The sequence below is a fragment of the Excalfactoria chinensis genome, chromosome 9 (genome assembly GCF_039878825.1).
Source record: "Excalfactoria chinensis isolate bCotChi1 chromosome 9, bCotChi1.hap2, whole genome shotgun sequence".
Classification (NCBI taxonomy): Eukaryota; Metazoa; Chordata; class Aves; order Galliformes; family Phasianidae; genus Excalfactoria; species Excalfactoria chinensis.
Genome location: NC_092833.1, coordinates 4,749,952 through 4,772,443, shown reverse-complemented (window position 1 = coordinate 4,772,443; position 22,492 = coordinate 4,749,952). Strand labels below are relative to the sequence as shown.

Here is a 22,492-nt window from a genome sequence, read left to right as displayed (position 1 = left end):
AGCTGGAAGGCTTGCAGATTTGGGTGCTAAATTCACCAGACTCCAGCTTACAAAAGGGAGTCTAAGACACCTGGAAATTTCCATTCTCACAGTCAGACTGGTTTCCCAGGGCACCTCCGTTCTTCACCAAGAGAGAGACTCTAAGATGTCAACTAGCAACGTCTGAAAATCCATTTCCTTCCTGTGGAAAGAACTCATGCTACAGAAGGCCACTCAAGAACAGGAAGATTAAATCAGAGAATCCCCACCACCCATTAAACATGCCTAGAAAGGACAGAAGGCCATCTTTGCTTTGTTGAGTGTGTGGTCTCTGATGCTGCCCACACCCAGTTAAGGTTTGACAGTGAATGTTAAATTCAAGAGTCTCAAAATAATTAACCCAACAAGGTGTAAGAAAAAGGATCAGGCATCATTGACAGAGTAAAGCTCTGCATTTCTTTAAAGAAAGTGACAAAAACCAGATCCCACTCAGGCCAATATTCCTCGTCTTTACAATCTAAATGCAGATGCATACACTAACCAGACACCCTCATAGAGCTTAGACCTATATGTTCCCTGAACTTAAATCTTAAGATGAAATGTAACGTTTTTAATACCATGGAAATATCCATACACATTTCTCTGGTATTGAGCGCTGTGTTCACACACACTCACAAGCACACCTTGGAACAGTATTTGTTAATATAACTGTATTGATTTCAGTCAGAAATTAGTAGCATAGATTTGGGTCAAGCAGAAGTAAAACACTGTGCAAATTCCTGCTGTGAATCTATGAAGGCAGTGTCTGCACTGAAAGCTTTTTCTTTCAGTCTCTAGCAGCTCAATGCAGAAAGCATTAATACTGAGGAGAATTCTCTTGATTTCTGTGTGAATGAGATCAGAAAGCTTTTTGCAGTTTTTCAGCTGCATTCCAAGTAAAATCACTGCTGTAAACAGCAGAAAGAAAACGAGCTTGCCTGTGAGATGCTGGGATTCAAAATGAGCATTCTGTTGTGAATGTGATCCCACTGCCCCACACATAAATTGACAGAACGGCTTGGGCTAGAAGGGACCATAAAGAACATCTTGTCCCAATGCCATGCTGTGGGCAGAGTTGTCAGCCACTGGGATCAGGCTGCTTAGAGCCCATCCAACTGGAATTTGGGCTATTCCAAGGCTCTATTCGATTGAAACAACTAACAGCTCTTCAACTAAGATGAAGGACTGCGCATGCTCGTTCAGACAGTTCATACTAATGTTGGTGTTTGTGAAACTGAACTTCTGCTGAAGAAGTGTGCTGACTGGCTTTCATTCTCCAGGATTAGGTCAGATTCCAGAGAACGAGTATCTGCCAAAGCCTATGGAACTGTCTTCTAGTACAAGTCTATGGCTGACACTAAGGCAAGCAAATAGACAGAAAGGACCATTCTGACAAGAGCCTGGGCATCTCCCCAGCAGGATCTAAAATATTTGTGCAGTGGCAATTTATTGCTGACAAGGAACGTTTTTTCCCCCATTGTGACACTTTGTTATATTCATTCGCATTCCAAACCAAAGAAAATGTCACAAACTAAAATTTAGCAAACTAGAATCCTGAGGCTATTTCTAGCTCTTCATTTGTCTTTATATTCTTTCCCTTCACTTATTCACATTCTTTTGTTTTGATCATTTTTCCTCCAAAAATGTTCTTGATGAATGCACATTTTGTAATGGAAAAATTTGCGAAGAATCCACTGCATTCTTACTTATATTAGTTCAGTGTATAAGTCATATGTGTTCAGAGTACTTATATTAGTACTGCGTACTTAGACTAGTTCAGAGCTACAGTAAAATAGAAGGATGATGTCATCTCAGTTTCTTGTGTTTGTTTGTTTGTTTTTTCCATTAAACTTTTCCTCACAAATGCTATTTAGATTTAAAGGTTTTGGCTCAGAGCTCTTTGATGGAAGCACTGAGGAATTAAGAAACGCAAGGTGATTGGTAGAGGTACCTACCCCCAACGTACCACTTCATTACAGTTGGTGGGGGCTGACAGAATTCCACTCATTCTATTTGCATGAGCAACTCCAAGGACTCCAATCATAGATAAGAACACAGCAATAAGAATTTACCTCAGGGCTATGACACCATTGTTGACAGCGGAGGTGTTTTTAATTTCCTACCAATCACACAGAACTGTTTCTCCCAGTAATCTATCAACTGAATTTACCCATAAACATACTTGATAGCAAGGGGTCTCATCTCCCTCCAGCAAGTTATAAGCACGGCAAAATGAAGATGCATTTCCCACGTAAATTAAAATCATTCTTATGATTGCAATAGCTGAATCCCCCAGAGCAGTGGCATGTTGGAGGTGGGAGGATAAACAAATATTCTAACCACATTCTTTTGAAAGCTGAAATCTGGTTTTCAAGATCTGATTTTATTTTTATTCCTTCTCCTAGTTCAGAGGGAACTATATAAAAACAAACAAACAAAAACACCTCAAAAACACATCCTTGTAGCTGTCTGCTCTTCAACCTGCAATGATTTATTTGCATGCTTATCTACCTTAGTATAACGATAGGTTTTAGATATCTTTCTTTTTTGTTATTCTTTTCAGAGTGCATGCTGTGCGGAATGGTGATCACTCCATTTTAGTCAATGAGGGATTAACCCAGGGGGAGGCAATCCTTAACTCCTACAAATCAAGCAGCATTCACTCACGGTTACAGTTTCATTGTCAGTAGTTTTACTACACTTCTCCTGGGGGTTTGCTCTGTGCAACTAGGAAAACCAGCAGCAAGGAAGACTGAGATTTACATGCCTCTGCATACACTGGCCCAAGACCATACTGACGCAATGCAGGCCACAGTTTGCATCCAGGCCCCATTTCCTTACAGTGAATCTAGCACCACCTGCTTCATATCGGAGAGGACAGTGCAAGAGAGATCAGCCAGCTTTGCAGAGGACACAAAAGGAAAATCACTGTTTTCAAAAGATAGCTATCTACCTCACTACTGTCCCAGAGGTCACTTCATAATTCTGTTACAGTACCACATCTTTTGTATATTACCATGTTCTGGTGGCTGCCTTCATATATTTTAAAGAGCCGCTTTCTCTGCTTGCTACCCAAGGTAAGTCCACATGAACAACTAAAGAAAGACACAAAACCAAGGGCAAAGTGTGTTCAAATTGGCCCAGTGCTGAACTCTCTTAAAGAATGCATCCAAAATGCAAATTCTCATTAATTATTTACTAACCTTATGCCTGTTTAAGTTCTGTTTCATAAAGCACTAAAGGTAAACACAGTAAATTCACATATGTGTTCGTGCTCTGCTCTGATAAAAGATGTTTTCTCCACCATGGAGAAACTCTGGAAATATGAATGTTTGCACCCATCAAAACATTTTTTAACTAAATCTATTTCATTCAATAGAACTTAATAAGAATTGCAACGCTCAGTGGATACAACTTACATTTAGTTAGCGTAGGTTTCTGAGGCCTTCACTGAAGCTACAGAGAAAAAACCTCAAGTAAGAAGCGCTTGACCTTGAGAATATGAAAATGGATGTCTCAACAGCTCTGCTTCACAGACAGTGGAAAGTTTGATCCCCTTCCAACAGGGGATTTCAAAACCTTAAAGGCTGTTTCAAGTCAGATTGTTGTTCCTCAGCCAGCTCTTGTTAGAATAGTCAAAATAATCATAATCAGAGATTTATGTATCGTCTTTTATCCCTATAGAACTTAAAGCCATTTGCAAGAGACTGTGATCATAAAAAGCATGTACAAAAATATATACCGCACTCATACTCCTCACTAAGCAAAAGAGGCCAGCCTGCAATGAGACATAACAGCTGCTGAAGAAATCACAGCATTAGCCTTGAAGAATAAATATGAGGAAAATATAATAACTAATTAAATAGTGAAGGGGATTTAAATAGGCGAGTTATAATCATTATAACTAAACTTGGCTGGAAGATGAAAGCAAACAAGGATGTAGTATCAGCTGAGAGGTTGGGTAGAATCAGTGCATTAACTGTAATGCTGAAAAAGATTTCCAGTTGCACCTGCCTCTACAACCCCAGTTTTAGCCCCTAAACTGAGCACCAAGCCCCAGTACCAGCTGATGCAGCACAGAACAAGCCAGAGGTCTCTGAATACAGTTCACTGGAGTCCCCCATTAAGTTACCTCTTCTCCATAAACATTTCCTCCAAGACCACCAAAATGAAAGCAGAACATCATGAATTTTCCATGTCAGAAAGCAAGTTTTTGTATCTATAAAGCAACAAAAAGAAAAAAGAAAAAGGAAAAAGAAAGAAAAAAAAGAAATTTAGTTAACGTGATCCTAAACAGTCTGAAAAGACATTTATCATTCATGCAACTTCCGGAGATCCAAAGGCCAATTTCACATCATCTGGGGCTTAAATTCATGGAAAGCTCCTGTGAGAGCTCCCAGGGCTGCAGACATGCATTCCCCATTCTTGATGTTGCCAAACACATGAAGGATATACTGCAGTGCGTTCACATTGAAAACACTTTAAATATTACTGTGTCAAAGAGCAAAGCAGAGCACGCTCTGACGAGGAAGAAATTTCCAAGAATTCACTGAATCAGGCTTCAGATGAACTCAGCGGCTTCTGAAGGAAGGCTTTCGCTTGGAGAAAAGCAGCTGCCTTCTGTCAAAAGCAAAGAGGAGACGGTTGTGAGGCGCAATGTAGCAGAAACACAGTACCCATACAGCGCAAAGTGCTGCAAAGAAGATTGATGGGAACTTTGCCATTGTTGTGAGAGAGATTATGTTTGTAGATGGTTATCACCACAAGGAACACTTTTGCACCGAAGTGAAATAAAATAAGGATGGGTTTGAGCTGCTAGAGCAATCAAGCTCTGGATACCTCTGTGGTGTGCTACCAGATCTCCATAACCACTTTTACGTTCTGCTTGGTCATATGCCCTGTAACACCTATCAACCTGTTTCCATATATCTTAGCAAAGGTCTGCCAGCAAAAGAAGGCTTTGTTATTGCAAGTTGCTGCAAACTGTTGGACTCTTAGGCAGTCTGCTTGGTGATCGAAAACTTATTTGTTTAAGGCTGTATTTAATGCTGCATGATCACTGTCTCTTTGTTTTCCTTCTGAAGGATAGCATCTGTCTGCTTATACCTGCTGTGGATTAAAAAAAACCCTCTCTTCTCTGTGTCCTTTATACAATTCTTGGGACATTGCTTTCCCAAATACTTGTATACAACAAGAAAAAAGTGAGATTTCTGTCTCAAATTAGGAAGCTGTGCTCCTCCAGCAAGACGTGGCCCAGCTCAAATCCATCTTCAACTGCTTTTCTACCAACACTTACTGGTATCAGTAAGCACAGGATTCAATGACAGATAGACTTGATGCTTCACAAGACAAAGGTTCACGTTTCAGTCAAACGCTTCACTTCAATCCTACCATTTGTACATAAGTGAATTTCTAGTGTGCATTTTGCTGGCAGAAAATAATCCAGACACTACTAAATCTCTCTCCAAAAGTGCTTTTAAAGAATAGTTGCTCTCCAGTTGCATCTAGTGGGTATTAAGCAAAGTTATACAGTAACTTTTGTGAACTAAAGCAGTTTGCCCAATCCCATCAAGAATGAGTATTCAAACAAGGCCACTTTTTTTCCTTATCTATATGCAACTTGCACCACATTTCAAATCAGCAGAATACACAAGCTTCGAGTGTAGGAAGAAAATAAAATGAGAAAGCCACTAATAAAGAAGGTCCTGTTAAACAAACCCCCAGCATGAACTGTATGACAGATGGACTACATCCTATTCTAGATGTGCACATGAATATGACCACCTAACCATGCTGCATACTTTTAAAGTTGTCATTGCTTAAACAAAGCAAAACAAACAAGCAAACAATAAATGGTAGAGTTTCACAGTTTCTCCATACTGACTATTCCACATTCGGCTGCCAGAGAAGAGATCGTCTGTCTGTTCCAACAGCAGTTACACAGAGAAGGCACATGGCCATTAGCTAGAGCCAGGGACCAATAGTTAAAGTGGGATGCTCATCCTAGTTGTCCATTCTGTAGGAACAGTGACAACGTGCTTTATTCACGTAGATAAGCAATTTTACTATGAACTGTTTAGGCTCTCATGCCAACATCTAGGCTTGTCTAAGACAACACTTGTCTAAGACAACGCTATAAATTTTAATTAACTGTAACTGATCTGATTGCTGACGGGAAAGATACATACTCAGTGTGCTCATGACTCAACATTCAGCCAAAACTACAGAGTTCAAGAAAGATCAGGATTAGCTCTTGCCGTCATTGGATCAAAGAGCTTGTTCTAGCTCCAGCTCAAAAAAAGAAGTGATTTAGTATTTTGTCTCTAGCAAAAGTAGCCTTCAGTCAAGTGAATTCAGAGTCACTGAAAAATACTACATCAGCCCAGCTGTATATAGCCAGAACACACAATTCCTGCTGTTTAGTGACTTAAGAGGGGAACCGGTGTTATGATTAAACTATTTTACTTTTTTTAAATAGAGAAAGGAAGAAAGTACTATGAAAGTGCAGACAGTCCTGTCCTGAAAGAGTTTGAAGAGATAAGCCCTCAAGTGACATGGTAGAAACAAAGGACAGAAGCAGAAGAGACATAATAAATATAAAGGAAACACAAAAAAGATTATCGAAGTATGATAGCTGAGTATAGCAGCAGCTCAGACAGCAGGAAACTTTCAGAAGATGGCAACTTCTTTGTTTAGGAAAGAGCTAAAATAAGAAACATGGAAAATGACACATGGTTAAGCAGCACGTGAAGGCACAAGATAAGATACCTGAGCTACAGGTTGTACACTTGCTGCATTACTCTCACCATCCAACAGCAGGTATTTGATCACAACCACTTCTTGATGCTTAAAGAGATTCCTCCCCAATTCCTCCATTTTCTTCCTCGCTGCTGAAACAGAAAAAAGTTTCTATAGTCAATGAAAAGTTTACATAATCAGGAATACATTTAGTACCTGCAGTCCCACATGCACCCCTACGTCCAGAGCTGTACCTCCCTTACCGTGCACAGTCCCTCTTTGTGTGGGTGCACCACAGGTCCCACAAGTGGCACCACTCCGGAACTGACAAACAAAAAGCAGCTGGCCATGAGGCAAAAAGACAGAAAGAACTTCAGCTGCAGTTCACAATGACATTTCTGTCTTTAACCTTTTCTGTTTTCAATTCTTCCCCCCCCTCAGTTTTCTCTATTTAACCAGGGGTGACAATAGCTGTGGTTGTTCTGTGTTTTGTTTTTGATTTTTAAGTTTCACTTCAGAGTTTGTAGATGGGTTTTTCCAAAGAAACCAGGTTTTTCTACTAAAGGGAAAGGAAGAAAAAAGAAGAAGAAAAAGAAAAAAGTTAAAAACAGTAATAACCAGTATAAATTGGGTTTCAAGACTGCCTTCAGAGTGTTATTACATAGACTGGATGATGCCACATGAAATTTTGTTTGGACAAGATTCCTATCCTTGAAGCAATGAAGAACTACACAGTAGATAAGAGGTATTCATTGTGGAAATGCCAGAAACTGGACAATTTCAACCCAATCATTTGGTTTTCTGTTTTTCAATGCTCTGGCACATTGCAAAAAGAACATAGGAATCTGCCTACTTGCCAGTAGCTGAATGAATCACATTCACCCTCAACAAATAAAGCAGGCTAAATATAGGCACATAAACAAAAAAAACATTACGGACTTGCAGTGAATTAATTTACTTGCATGTTACACGAGATTAAACAGCAAACAGAATGGAATTTGTTGAAGTGACAATAATTCTTTAAAAGCTTAAAAAGGATTTGGGTTGAGCTCTGCATTGCAGCTGAAAGTGATGCTGGTTTACACATGAACATCTTACTTAGTAAATTATGTACTTGCTTGAACTTGGTATAACCTGAGAACTTCTTGTTACAATTATTTTTTAAATGAGAAACAGTAAAGTGACAAGTTTTACAAAGGTATGGAAGATTTAGATGACTTTCAAATCTGCAGTTCCCCTATAGTTTTCCCATCTCTGCAGGAGCATTTTTCCTCTTCTTAAAAAGGACTTCTGCCCAGCTGAAACCAGTCCAAAATATAACAGATTTCCTACAAGGCCATAACTTTAAAAATATTTACTTTCATTTAAAAAAAAAAAATAGTCAGAATTAAGAACAAGTTCTGTCTGTACAGGGCACTGAGCAGTCTGATCAAACTGTAGATGTCCTGTTCATTGCAGGACAGTTCAAGCTTGATTTACAATGCTCAGGTTTCCATTTGGTTGTTCACTCTGCTGTATATACATCAGAGAACACCACAGAAAATTCTGGCCTGTCTTCAGTTTAAACTAGTGGTGCAATACTTGGACTCGCATATCTCTCACACTATAAATGTTTTGTTAGCATGATATTATATTCAAGATGAGGATGAACCATGGCTGTCAGCGTCATTTGCGTCCCACTTTCAGAACCCTTTGAGTTCCCAGATAGCTTTTTTTGTGTCATAGGTCAATATTCTTAGTAATAGCCGACTTTATAAATGAAAATCTATTATTAAAACAAGGCAGAATACAGTATGAGGACGTTCACCTTCGCCTTATATTTTTTCATCCCATCAGGGACAGAGCAGAGTTAAGGCTGGGATTATTTTTCAGCTGCTCTGTACAGCAGCTCATTTCACACATGGCAGCACTGGGACTTCAGGCACTCGTATGGAATACTAATCATCAATGGTTTTGATCGCCCGTAATTTAAATATAAAATTGAAGCAACCACAAACAGCTGGGAAGTCCCAGCTGATATTTAAGATCATTCTTTGTCCATTCTGATCAGAAGGAAAAAAAGACAGCTGATTTTGGACCAAATTCAGAATGGCTTGGCTTCGGATAGTGCTGGGAGCAGGAGCTTGGTGACAAAATCCGGTTTTGTTTTTTTTTTTGACAGAAAAAGAACAAGTTGTAGAAAACTTTCCAGAGCTTCTGCTAGAATAGCTACGTGACTTTAAGCAATTCCTGTTATTAATGAACTGTTTCGTTAGCTTCAGAAACCGGGACTCTTTCTAAAGATTATGCGTTCAACAAACAGATATACATACAAAAGGAAACAAAACAAAATCCTCCCCATTTAGTTATCTACTGCAAATATAAGCTTCACTTTCCCCCCTGAGAAGTATAATTTTTCTGAAATATAGGGAAGCACTGGCAGCCGATCACAAGTTATGATCCCGATAACAGCAGATGTCAGCATTAAATCATCTGAAAGCAGCTCAGCTGACCCAGGTTCAACACATCCACGGAAGATTTACAAAAAGCCAGCTGCGCTCAAAATATAAGCCAAAATTTCAATTACATTGGATAAAATCAAAACATAAATTTAGTTAAAGATCTTGCAGGAAAGCGGTTTGGCTGATTGCTTATTGGGTGAATGCAGCTCAGTCCTGGCCCTGAGAAGCAGGCAGTCACAAATGCACCACAGCTACCTGTAGCCGTTTAAAGAAGTCGCTTGCTACGCTGCACACACACCTGGTTAAAAAAACAACAACCCCAACAACATAAAATATATAATACTCAGAACTACTAAATTTACTAAGTGTTTTTTTCTCCTTTTTCCAGAGCTTGCTGGTTGGAGAGGGAATGAGGTGGTTTCATCCATCTGAAAAGCACACTCAGCAGACTTGCAGCCCCATATGGCGTTCATATGGCAACTTCAGCTGCTTAAGAAGGTAAAGATGCATTCTGTATTTATGTTAATGCAACTCATCTGGACAGCCCTTCATTTACTACCTCACCTGAATGCAAAATGATTAGCTGTGGGTTGGATTCTAGACTCTGTACAAATGTGATAGGAGAAAGGGTTTTCAAAAGCATCACATTGTTAATCCAATAAAGGGAAAGGGCCTACACTGGTTACTTAATGTAACTCATTTTAAGGGAATGAATAACTTGCAGGAGTAAGGATGCGAGTTTCCCTGGCAAGTGCCTATTGGCCATCCTGTGGTTATAAGCCCAGGAATATGGCTGGTTCACATCTCCTGCGTTCACAGAGGCACAGAGGAGGGCTGCATTTAGCACTCTGTGTGTTGCTCACACACACTGATTTGTCATTAGATTTCTCCCAGCTGCCCTGGCTGTGTTTTGGTCCAGGGTAGATGGCCAGAAGAAATATGAAGTAAGAATCAAACAACACTGAATATAAAGACATTTTCACAAACATCTGCTCAAATTTATGAATTCCATTAAGATGTGTTAAGTCTGCTTTAGAAGGAAATTACTAAGCAAATACTGCAGTATTTAATCTAACTTTATGTTCCATGATGTCTCATATTGTTCCACTGCAAAAGAAGGTCTGAAAATTCACTCTTTCATCACATAGGACTCCTGCAGGTGTTATATTTAAATGTCTATACCTATGCCCTTTTCCAGAGGCAAAAATAAACCAAATTACAAACACCTATAATAATGATATTTGCATTTGTTTCTATTTGTTACAATACAAAGAAAACAGTGAAGGATAAAATTACTTAAAAATATAGCTACACAATAAATCCTGATCTGGAGGAAATTTTGCAATATGCTGAAACTTGGTCTCCTTCTGACTGGAAAGTCTCCCAAGGCATGTTTTTTTTCCATAGGAAAATGCCAATTCATCAAAATCAAAGCATTTTGCAATTGTAAAAAGCCAACTACCGTGGAAACCTATCTTGTACTGGAAACATGCCCAGACTCCTGCCAGCCTGCCTGCAGCTCTGCACTGCACAGATGGGAAACCAAATTACCAGGAAACTGAAGATAAAAGGCTTGACATGGAGTTAAAAATATGCAAGGTCCATTAGCTCCTGCTTCCACTGTCCTGACCTTCCAAGGTTTTCAGTCTGATACAACTCACCTGGAGATCTCATTGCTTACTGAGGAGTTGGGGCGGTTGAGGGTGCAGATGGTCAGGCTCCCAAGGCCAGGAGGTCCCACCCCCAGTTGAACCCCACTGTTCTCTTGCCCACACTGGGATGCTCAGTCCTATTCCCTTTACCATCAAATGCTTAAGTTCCATAGGGAACTTTTGCCCCAGCTGGAGATCATTTGGTATTTCCATTACTAAGAAATGGGCCCAGCTCTCAGACTTGCAATGTGCAGTTATGGAAACCCTGGGACTGCACCAGTTAATGATACTGCAGTCACTCACATTAACAGAAGCAAGATGAGAGAAGGCTCAAGAAGTTAATGCTTGAAGCTTGCAGTCTATATAATTATAACTTGCAAAATAAAATTTGCAGAGAAAGTCATGATAAGGCAGCTCAAAAATCTAGCTAACAACTGATCTAGATATAGATGTAATGGCAAAGAGCTTGTGCCAACAAACAATTTTGTCTCAGCAATAAGCACAGAATAACACGATGATCCCTGTGCTCAGATCTGCCTGCCAGCATGCAGGTGAGAGGGCACAGCTCAACACATCATTATGAGCAACTTCACCAGCTCTTCCAATGCTCTGGTACTTCCCAGGGCCATCATCCGCTGCTATTCAGACATTCCTCTACCCTTCAACAATTCTCCATGTGCCAAGAAATCCAGCTCTACCTCTCCTCTTTCTTTAATTTGGATGCTGCTTCTCAGAGTTGGAGCCAGTAACAACAAGGGACTGCATGAGTGCAAAGCAGCAGATGCTCAGCCTAAGCGAGCCAAACAACTTCAGAGCCTTCAGGAGTAGGTTTGTTACAATGGGCATAAATGTTTTCAAATCAGTGGTGACTTCAGATGTCTCTTTAAGTCTAATTCAGTGGAGCTTTTGGAAACTGGAGCTGGCTACTCTCTAAGCAAGCCACCTTGCAGGGAACATATGGATCGTGTGCCCCAGAGTTCACAATAGTTGCCCACCAGTCTTGATGGGATGGAGAGAGCTTAAGGTTCCAAAACAAAGGGAAAGCAAAATTCAAATACCAAGAACAGATGTTATTGACTTCATTGTAATTTACTGCAGAAAATGTGGTTTCAGGTTTTATTCAGCAATTAAATCACGTTTATCATCTAGATATACTAAACAATGAGATTTTCTGTAATAAAGTTAAATATAGATGATAACCACTGGCCTGTATATGGGAAAGCATTTCACAAATGTTCAGCTCTCAGCACATAACTGGGATGCAGGCTACGAAGTACAAATGAGTCCATCACAGTTCTGAAAATTGCCACATACAGCATCAAGCAATTTATTGCTTCTTACAGATGGTGGGGCCTACATCTTCTAACATGGCAATCAAAACTGAATTGACAGTTCTTCCTATTTCTCCTAATCTTGTTCTTGAAATAGATTTTCACGCTTGCTCTCTTCTAGTATTCTGGATGCTTTCCTTTCCTGACAGACCTTAAAGACCTTCCTTTATAGCTCTGATATACTCATGCAGAATAGGCTGAATCAAAATATGATGAAGCTCTTAATATATTTTTCAACTTCACATGCCAGAGGAATCCATCTTAACCACATGGTTTACTTCTTGAGAAACTTCTCTCTTTCTCTCTGGAGGACATCTCTGTTAAATTTACTGGGGTTATTCTTTGTGAAACTTCACCGGAAGCCAAAACAATTATGGAGACTGCAAAGACAAAATTCCCTGAATCTTTCAAGTATTCCTTATCAGAAATTCTGCAACCAGGACCATACAAAGAAATCTGATTACTTCAGTTATCAGAAAACTACAATACTCTTAAGGAGCGACATGCCAATGATCTCTACAATGAGCACTACTAAGCATAACAGGCAGGGAGATGAGAGGAACAACAAAAATCTAATAAAATTATAATGTAGGATTTCCATCGTTCATTTCTAAACTTGTCTTCTGTCAGAAAGTATGACCTTAAGAGAATCATTTCTTGGAACAACTCGTTCTGGAGCACATGGGAGAGAGGATGTTCTGACCCCTGTCCTGAAAATACACAAGCTTGTCTTGGCGCAGCTCAAGAAGCAACTCTACTGGAGCTGCTAATGAACACTTACTGCCATGATAACTGAATGCAATGTCCTTAAGGGAAAAATCACTGGGGAAGGGGAGAAAATAATAATCAAAGGACACAGAAAACCCAATAAAGGGAGTTTTTTCAAAATTTTATTAAAGACACCCTGAAGCATAAAGATAAAAACTGATGATCTTTGCTAAGATATTGCTCTTGATTTGTTTGAATCAAAAACAGATCCGTAAAAAAACAGAATGTAACCCCAACTGAATGGAAGTAGATAAGAAACCAGAGTTAAATCCACTCACACTTGAGGCCAATGTTTCCCACACAGCTCACAGACATCGATCCAAAATTACATGATTATCAGAGAGGAAATTTCCCCTTAATCATGTCAAGACCTAAATCCTAGTATCTCCACTGATTATTAATCTATGTTGTCCAGAATATTATCAATTAACAACTGACATATCCAAGAGTAGTCTAGCAGATACATCATAGCATACACAGCTTTTAAAAGGGCATAAAAATGAGAGCTATTAATGATTTTATGGACTTGGCTATCAGCCACACAATACAAAAATATAAAGTCTAAAGAGTTTTGTTTGTTCACTGGGCATTGGGAATCACAGCATGACCCGGGTTGGAAGGGACCTCAAGGATCATGTAGTTCCAACCCCCCTGCCTAGCAGGGCCACCAAACATACACATTTACTAGATCAGGTTGCCCAGGGCCCCGTCCAACCTGGCCTTGAACGCCTCCAAGGATGGGGCATCCACAGCCTCTCTAGGCAGCCTGTTCCAGGACCTAACCACTCTCCTAGTAAAGAACTTCCCCCTAACATCCAACCTAAATCTTCCCTCCTTCAACTTGGATCCATTTCCCCTAGTCCTGCTATTGTCAGCCCTTTCAAAGAGTTTACTCCCCTCTTGGGTGTAGGTTCCCTTCAGGTATTGAAAGGCTGCAATGAGGTCACCCCACAGCCTTCTCCAGGCTGAACAAGCCTAACTCCCTCAGCCTGTCCTCGTAGGAGAAGTTTGAGCAAAAGATGACAAGAAAGGAATCTGCTTGTTGAATGTAACTGTGTTACAGTCATCTTCTGGAGGATGTATTGCATCTTCCTTTGAAGACACTGAGATGGTCCTACCATTTGAGACAGGGAACTAAGTGCAACTGGTTGCTACAGGCAATGCTGGTTGAGATTGCTTCCTGCAGCTGCTAACAAGCTAAGCAACAAAACAGTTCATATGGTCTTATACCTTATTTTCTCAGAAACACAGATCCCACAGATGGTCACAGAGCTGCCCCTAAGCAGTAGAACTGAAAGGGTGCACAGAAGTGACCACTGCAACTCCTGCAGCTCTTCTGGCACAGCCCTACATGGATTCAGCATATCCCTCTGCTCTCAGGGCCTGGAGTGGGCCAGCAGGCTCTAATTACCCCGAACGCTCCAGTCACCTTCCTCTATAATCCTCTGCTGCAACCTCTTCCTTCATTAAGAGTTCATTTGTTTACATCCAAGCTTGCTCCAATACCACAACACTGTGTAACCTCAGATCATCCTTCCATTAAAAAAGCAAAGGCATGAGAAGCAGTGCTGTGAAGTCTCAACTTCACTGCCCACTCATGTACCTGCCACCCACTGGACTGGGGGATGCATTTGACCCTCCTCTAGGCCACACAATAGGCACACTGTACCTGGCTTCATACCTTGCTGAACCTTTGCTTGACTTCCACACCTGTGACCTCAGACCTGCCTTGTCACCACAGATGTGTGTCTGGTCTCCTAGCTAGACCTGGCTATTCTCAATGGTTTTTTGAAGCCATGACCTGCTATTACACCAGCTGGATGCTGTGCAACCAGACCCTTACTACATAGGTAGCTGCTTGCTTGGTGCACTGTCACCCCCAGCTTCCCTTCCCTCCCCATGCACACTGTCCCTGTACACAAGACACTTCATCACAGCCACCACAAGCGTTTGCTGAACAGCACCCATGCTTCAGCACACACAGATGGTCCAGCATTAATTATCTTCTGGATCAATATTCTAAAGAAATTGCTACAAGTATCAATGCAGCAATTGCCTCATCTTGAGAAAACTAGGGAGAGTTACACTAATGTGGATGTTGTGATGGAAAGTTCTTTGGCTGACTTTGTGGGGGGTGGTTTCCATCCCTTTGTGGAGCCGTGGTTTATTTTGTTTCTTGCTTTGTTTCTTGATCGTTTGCCAGCATCCTCTGGGATAGATTCTTCCTCAGCATTTTCTGAATCTTTGTCAGTACAGTCCAACTGTTCCTCCACCCAGCTCTCATACACGCAGTGACTCAGCCACGGCTATCACTTTCCCTTTATTGAACTTCATGACAATTTTTTCAGCTGCGCTGCTGTGTGGTCAAAACAAGTATGTAAGTGCTGTGCCAAAAAGGAATTTCAAACAACAGAAAGAAATAGCAAGAAAGATATTTGCTTGCTTTATGTTAGACGATCCCCGTTTTAATGTCTCAATACAACATGCACTGGAACTCTAGTACTTATCTAACTAGGACTGGTGTGACCAATACAGTAATTAGATGTAGCCAAAACTGTAGAAAGCTTTAGCCGAAAAAAAAGCATTGAATGTCCCTCTTGTTTCATAGGCCCCCTATCGCATTATCAGTGGGCACTAAGAAGATGCCTTTGAGACCAGAGGATAAGGCAGCTGAAGAAATAGGGAGTCCATCTAAAGTAACTTAAAACTTTCTTTTCCATAGATATAAGTGGGTAACAGATTCCTTGTTCAGATAAACCTGGTTCTTTTTTCCCCCCCACAATTCAGTTCTAATCAAAAACATACAGGGATGGAAAAACCTTAACCAACATGGAACGATGTATGCCTTCCTGGCTTACCAAGGCAGCAACACTGGCACCGTGATGAGAGATTCTTAATACCACCATCCACAATACAGTGTAAGTTCTCAATTTAAAGTCTCTGTGCTGCACCACATCACTACATAGTTATCAAAAGCTTGATGCATTCATGTTTCCTTAGCTATGGGATAGTTTCTTTCTCTGAAATTGAGCCTTAGACAATGAAAATCCAAACTGAAATCTCAACTCAGACATACAAGAACAGCCCACATTTTTTACCCCCCCATGTTTCACAACTTAGAGAAAGACTCAGATGCAGTAGAAGCATTTGGCAAGTTGCGCATGCATTTTTCCTCTCTTGCTCAAACTACTTCCATAACCAAGCTGATACCTGCTGCAATATTTTACTCTGAATGCCTTACAACTTCTATTGACTTCTCTGTCAAAGCTCTTGTTCTATTGATTGTCAGAACTCACAGACCCAGAGATCAAGTCTTGCTTTGACTCAAAAGCTGGAATATATTTTTTTTGCTTGTTTTCTAGAGAACTGTTAATCCCAGCTCCTGCTGTCCAGGGGACACACAAAGCCTTTGCTGTATTCCTGTAGTCTTTGTTCTCTCAAGAAAATCCACCAGTATTCAGATTTCTAATTGCATGAAGACACATTGTAAACAGCTCCTCCTCTCCACGTCTTTTCTAGGTCACAGCCAGGTTTTCAGACATCTTCCCCAAGAGGGACATGTTGTTGCCTCTCCTTAGGATACCACTTATATAACCACATGCTCTCAGTGGTGGTGACGCAAGCCTCGTGCATTCCCAGCCACAGCAGGACAGTGTGCGAGACATGCAGCCTCCGGGAAAAAGCAATTCAAGTTATGATAATGCTCCACTTGGGATCTCAATCTGGAGATGGGCCTGAACTGAAACAGAGGACAGATGCATGTATTCTCTGAAGATCTTAACTATTTGTTTGTACACAAAGGATCGCCAGGGATACTACGAGGCTTTTCTTCTACCTCCAGAGTAAACTGCTCCCAGCTCGACTGAATCCACTTCTATGCCATGGCTTACCCTGCTCAGCCCTGAAAACAGGAACCTTGTTATTACTATATTTATTTATCTTTTAGCATAGTTCTAGGGAAGGGATAGAACTGCAGGGACAGAAACATCTCTAGTCCATCATTCCTCCGTCAGACTCTCAAGGAGCCAACAAATATGGATTCTGTTCCTGTCTAATAGAATTTTTTAAAAAGTTCACTTAATTTGAATGAAGAATGAGCAAAACTTAAGTAACATCTTCCAGCTCTAAGAGACAGCTAATAGGCAAGCTCTTATTGTATCTACAATGGACTAAATGGTACAGCTTCTGTCTCTTTGGTAGTTTCAAGGAGAACAGATGCTGATGTTCAAGAAATGATGATGCTTGCATTAAAATTCCTTGTTCTTTTTGAAAAGTTGAGTTTTATAAACAGGATTTCAATAAATAATGACAGTGTATAAAGGAATGTGTTAATGTGCTGAAAACCAGCAAGGATAAGCAAGTGGTTGCAGTACACAAAACGTTGATATTCTTATAACCCAAGCAAGGATCTGTGCAAGGGAGCATGTAGGAAGACATAAGGGTTCTACTTTCAGATCTGACTTTTTTGATATTATTTGTACCACACTACACAGTCACATTATAACAGCGCATGCCATGGCTTGAGGGAGATCCAGTTTAAGGAAGATAAATAAAAAAGGTGCATTTGTGATTGTGAATCTGTGGAAGGGCTGATCCATACAAGGCAGACTTCTCTAAACAATTTCCAGTTTAAGGTATTTAATAATACTTGGTTAGGAGACCTGTGAAACCCCAGGCAACCTACACACAAGACAGGTATGTTGGCAAACAAAACCACAGGTGTTAAATGAGCTCTTCAGCTGTATTCTGCCTCACTGCCAAACTTGACTTAATGGGTGGGGGAAAAAACAAACAAACAACACAAAGTCAATAAAGGAATGTGTTCAGAGTTCAGAATGCACAACATGGATGTTTGTGGCGTGACATCAGAGTTGCAGTACTAACATTTAGCACTCAGTGTGGGAACTTCTCATCTTTGCATGAAAGGATTATTAATTCTGGCTCCAAGTTCACCATCAGGAGACTCTAGCCATAAAATTAGCTGGTTTCAGAGAGAGAGCTGAGGGGTTGATTTTTTTTTTTTTAATTGTTGTTTTGTTTTTAACATGTGGTCATTATTTTTTAAGTGATTTTGTTTGTTTTCAATTCCAACACATCTTTACAATTTCCATTAGACAGATGATGTGACGGGAAAGAATGAGAAAAGGGAAACTAAAAGCACAAAGTTGTGCCATGTCAAGAAAAATGACTGGCCTTCCTCTGATGGAAGAAGTTATTCCCATTTAGCCTGAAGCTAATTTTCCTCCCTGTTCTTCATAGAAGTCTGAATTGGCTTTTAGGTGACTATTTTGGGGAACACTGAGATGATTTTTAGGCTCAACAGAAGAAAGACAACTATATTCAATTTGGTATCATCCAGTAAAGTAACATGAAGACAGAACCATTTTCAACCCAGGATAAGCTGGAACTTCAATAACTTCACTGGGAAGGATTTTTGCAATAGAACCTTGTACAGTAGCCCATTTCTATTTACACCAATAACTTCTATGAGAAATTTCTGGAAGAAATCTGCAAAGTCACAAGTTCTCTCCAATGCAATCTGGCCTCAGTGTCAGGCTTTCATCTAGATAAACCTGGAGGTATTTGAGGAAGTCTTATGACTGACTGAGATTTTTTTGTACAGTGTTAGTTATTCTGAGAGTACTGGCTAACTTATTCCAGGAGACAACATCTAAATGCTGATCTCCGTTATTTTTAAATTGCAAGTTGCAAAGGTCATTACCCACAATCCTGACAATTCTTATTAGACACAACCAGGGATATAAAACTGCCTGTAAACAGTAAAAGTATGTTAACAGTTTGAGTTGGTTTCCTGTACATCAATAGGACTACAAGGAAATACAAGGACATCAGTCTTCTTATCACAAGTGAGTTACATACTCTTCTTTCCAATTTTCCAAGCATGGTGCAAGCTCCTGCAGTGCTGAGCCACAGCTGGCCAGCCCTCAGCCCTGCAATCAGGAACTGACCACAGGTAATTAATGCTCTTCTGACAGTGGAGAGACACACAAGGGGAGAGGTCAGGGAGGCCTTCTGAGCAACATGACTTCCTGTTCATCACATCACAGCTGCATATAATCCCAAAATGCTTGGGGGAGGAGAGAAAGGAGCAGCAGCTCACTATAAACTTATGCTGGATGACTGGAAAAGCCAGGATAAGTGAAATAAAACACATGATGACACGCCACCTTCATTTTCTACCAAAGGAACAGATTTTACTGTGTTGAGCAGCTAACATGAGAATGGGCAACTGGGATCCTGCAAGCCTAGAAACCCTGTTTAAACATGCTGTGCTCACCATGATGTGCACAGTCAACAGGGAAGACTATAGAAACCACAATGAGAAAGTCATCTGGAAAGTTAAAGCTACAGCACAAATGAGAGCCCAGGGAACTTCTACTTGCCAATTTAATGTTCAGGCCAAATACATCGCACTGTGCATTAGGGAGACAGTGTGGTCTGGAGGTTACAGAAGAGGGCTGGGAACCACAAGGATCCTCTTGGGATTCTATCAGGAATGATCTGCTCCCTGTGTGACTTGAAGGAAGTCACTCTGATTTCTGTATCTCTTGGTCAGTTTAGATATGTATGTGGATAGAAAGCAGAACGCTGCTGAAATATCCTGGTGCTGCATTCAGACCTTATCTACACAGAATAAGTCAGCCTTTTTGACAATTCATTATGGGAGGGAACGCCAGAGAAGGAGATCCAAAAAACAGCCTTGTTTCTTATTAAGAAAGAAGATCAGGCACAAAAATCAGCAGCATTTTTATGGTCAAAGAAATGTGTATGAATGGTACAGGAAACACTACACTGCAAACTGCCTGGAGAGGGTGGATTTGTAGAGAAAAAGTATCAGGAGGAATCTTGCTGGCACCGTGACACCCATTTGTCAGAAAGATATCTGAGCAGCCAGATTGGCCTTGGATGCTGATACTGGAATGCAGGCATACATTTGGGGTCATCTGGTCAACAGTTTGTGGTGCCCATTGGTGAGGGAGAACTGGGCAACACTGAAGGGAGCAGATGTGCTGCCCCGCTGCTGGTCTATGGAAATAGGCAGAAGGGTCCTCCTGGTTCAGTGGCCTACACTGCATCAAAGCCATTCTGCGGTTCAGTAGTGTCATTTCACACGGATGAAAGAATGTTGAGGATTTTCTTGCTATAGTTGGAATCACATTATTAAAAGGCCTGGATTTACCACACACAGAGCTTCCTGGTATCTGCTAATCCATCATTTCAGCTCTGAAGTCAAGTCAGAAAGCATGCATGTGCCCAGGCATCATCCAAGGATATTTTGCCTAAGAACCCTGGTCAGAGTTTAAAAACTGCACCCAGCTCTTCAATTCAGTTAACTCAACCTGCTTCAACAGCCACACCAGGATCCAACCAGATTCACTGGCCATCCACTGAGCCAAAGCAAAGAAAGCCTCAGCTCACAGCAACAGCTTGCCCTCAGCTTCACACACAACATACTGTCACTTAAAAAAAGGGTCCAGTACATTTTAATGTCATTTTTATGGTTTGCCTGTTATTTTAAGTTCCTAAAAGCATATTTTTTAACATTCCCTTTATATGTGGTATCAGATGAATATGATGGGAAAGCATTCTGCAATAAGGATGCATTCTCCCTCTGCTCACAAATGGCTTATAAAATCCAACAGTAACATTTTGGCAATCAGAATTATTTACATAGGAGATGGATGACTAGGCATGGGAAAGCAGTCTTTTGTTCACATCAAAGAACTACATTCAAATTCTCACATGGTGCATATACTCATTTTTATTTACAGACAAGAATGATTGTGTAACTCAGTACAAACATGAACAAGGAGAATACAGTAGGCCGAGAGGGGAAAAATACTGCTTTACTTGCACAGCACAAAAGTTATCCTATTGCATCAGATAGGAAAGTGTTGCCTCAGAGTTCAAGCAGAGGCCATGAAAGCTGAGCTCCTACGCTTCCAGCTCTCGTTCTGCAGCACAAAGTAGCTGAGTGACATTTCTCACTTCAACCACCTCAAAAATAGGTCCTACACGCTGCTGAGGATTTCAGAACAACAACAACAAAAAGCCAAGATACAAACAAACCTGCAAGCTAAAGACCTCCAAACAATAAGGTGAAGAACAATCCAAGGCTTAAAGTGTTACCCAGCTTCAGCTGCAGCCAGCCTCCTGTTCAGAATGTCTCTTGTACTTCCTGTAAATGCTCCCTCCTACCAATCATCTCTCACACCTCCAAAAAGCCAGTTCATTCAGTGCACAAAATGAGTCCTAGAAACCTGCTTTTAAGGATACAGGTTTAGAAAGATCTTAAAAGGGTATTCTGTACTTGAGAATTAAACTCCACAGCAGCACTAAGCATAAGCTAGCAGCTACAAACATACTAGCAGCTACAAACATACTAGCAGCTACAAACATACTAGCAGCTACAAACATACTAGCAGCTACAAACATACTAGCAGCTACAAACATACTAGCTCACACCTGGGAGCAAAGGAAGGTGATGTGAGTGTCTTCTACTAGGATACAAACACCATAGAGAAACAAAAGATAACAAGATAGAAAAAAATAACTCACCCTTTCCAATGACCAGCAACAGCTCAAGAAAACTGCAGTCTCTATTCCAGAGAAGCTACACCATCAGATGCTAACACTTAAATAAGGCCGAGGAGGTGGTAAGGATTCACCTGGTGGTAACTTAGGTGTATTACTTGCACCTGAAATCCCTAGATTAGCCATGAATTCTCACCTGGTGCACAACTATTTGTTCACACCGTGACCTGGCAACACCTCAGAGACAACCCCAGTTTGACTGAAGAATTCTGGGGAACCTGGTTCTAAGCAGAAAGTATAGCACAGTGGTATAAAAACGTAGTATTTCAAATACTATACAAGTTACTTAATGTTGGAACTGGATTGTGGTGTTTTTTTCCATTTGCATTCAAAATTTGAACTCTGTCACCTTGTGATTCCTCTCCTTCTAAAGAGCTGCTGTCAAGGAAAGTCAGTCTTCTCATCTTCATCAATGATTGTATCAATTTCTGATCAGCTCAATTAGCTCTTTCATGGCAATGGAACATAAAGTACAGATGCCTGCAAGCCACGGGTATGCTAGAAATTATACTGGAACCTAATGAATAATGACAGTTCAAAACCCATCATATTTTAATGGCAATCTCTGTTTGAGCATGCAGGAATGCTTAGTGTGATCTTTAAGTAAGAAACCTGCTTTGCGCCATTGGAGGTTGAAGTCTCAATGCTTGCTTCGGATCATCCTTGACTTACATGTAGGATGTCTAAAACATCCAGCTCTGTGAGAAAGGCTGTGGTCAACACCCACGTTCCTCAGGCATGGCAGAGCACTCTGCAGTGAAGGCTAGAGTTTGTCTGCTCTGGAGACAGAAGTCTGCCAGAGACCCTAAAGGAGATTCCCCTGGGAGCATAAGGCTCACTCCCTCCTGTTGTGACCACTTTTCTCATTATTCGTTTTCTAACATAAATGAGTAGTGATGTGAATTTAACAAGGACATCCATAGCCAAG

At 40.7% G+C, this 22,492-nt stretch overlaps 1 long non-coding RNA gene across 1 annotated transcript; it reads right to left on the bottom strand.

The window, feature by feature from the left end:
- LOC140256421 (uncharacterized) lies at positions 1 to 21,621 on the bottom strand. The gene is made up of 3 exons (XR_011904707.1): positions 21,529 to 21,621; positions 6,787 to 6,905; positions 1 to 181 (listed from the first exon to the last, which is right to left on the bottom strand). It is a non-coding gene; the product is annotated as an uncharacterized lncRNA (long non-coding RNA).
- Between the last annotated feature and the right edge of the window lie 871 nt (positions 21,622 to 22,492).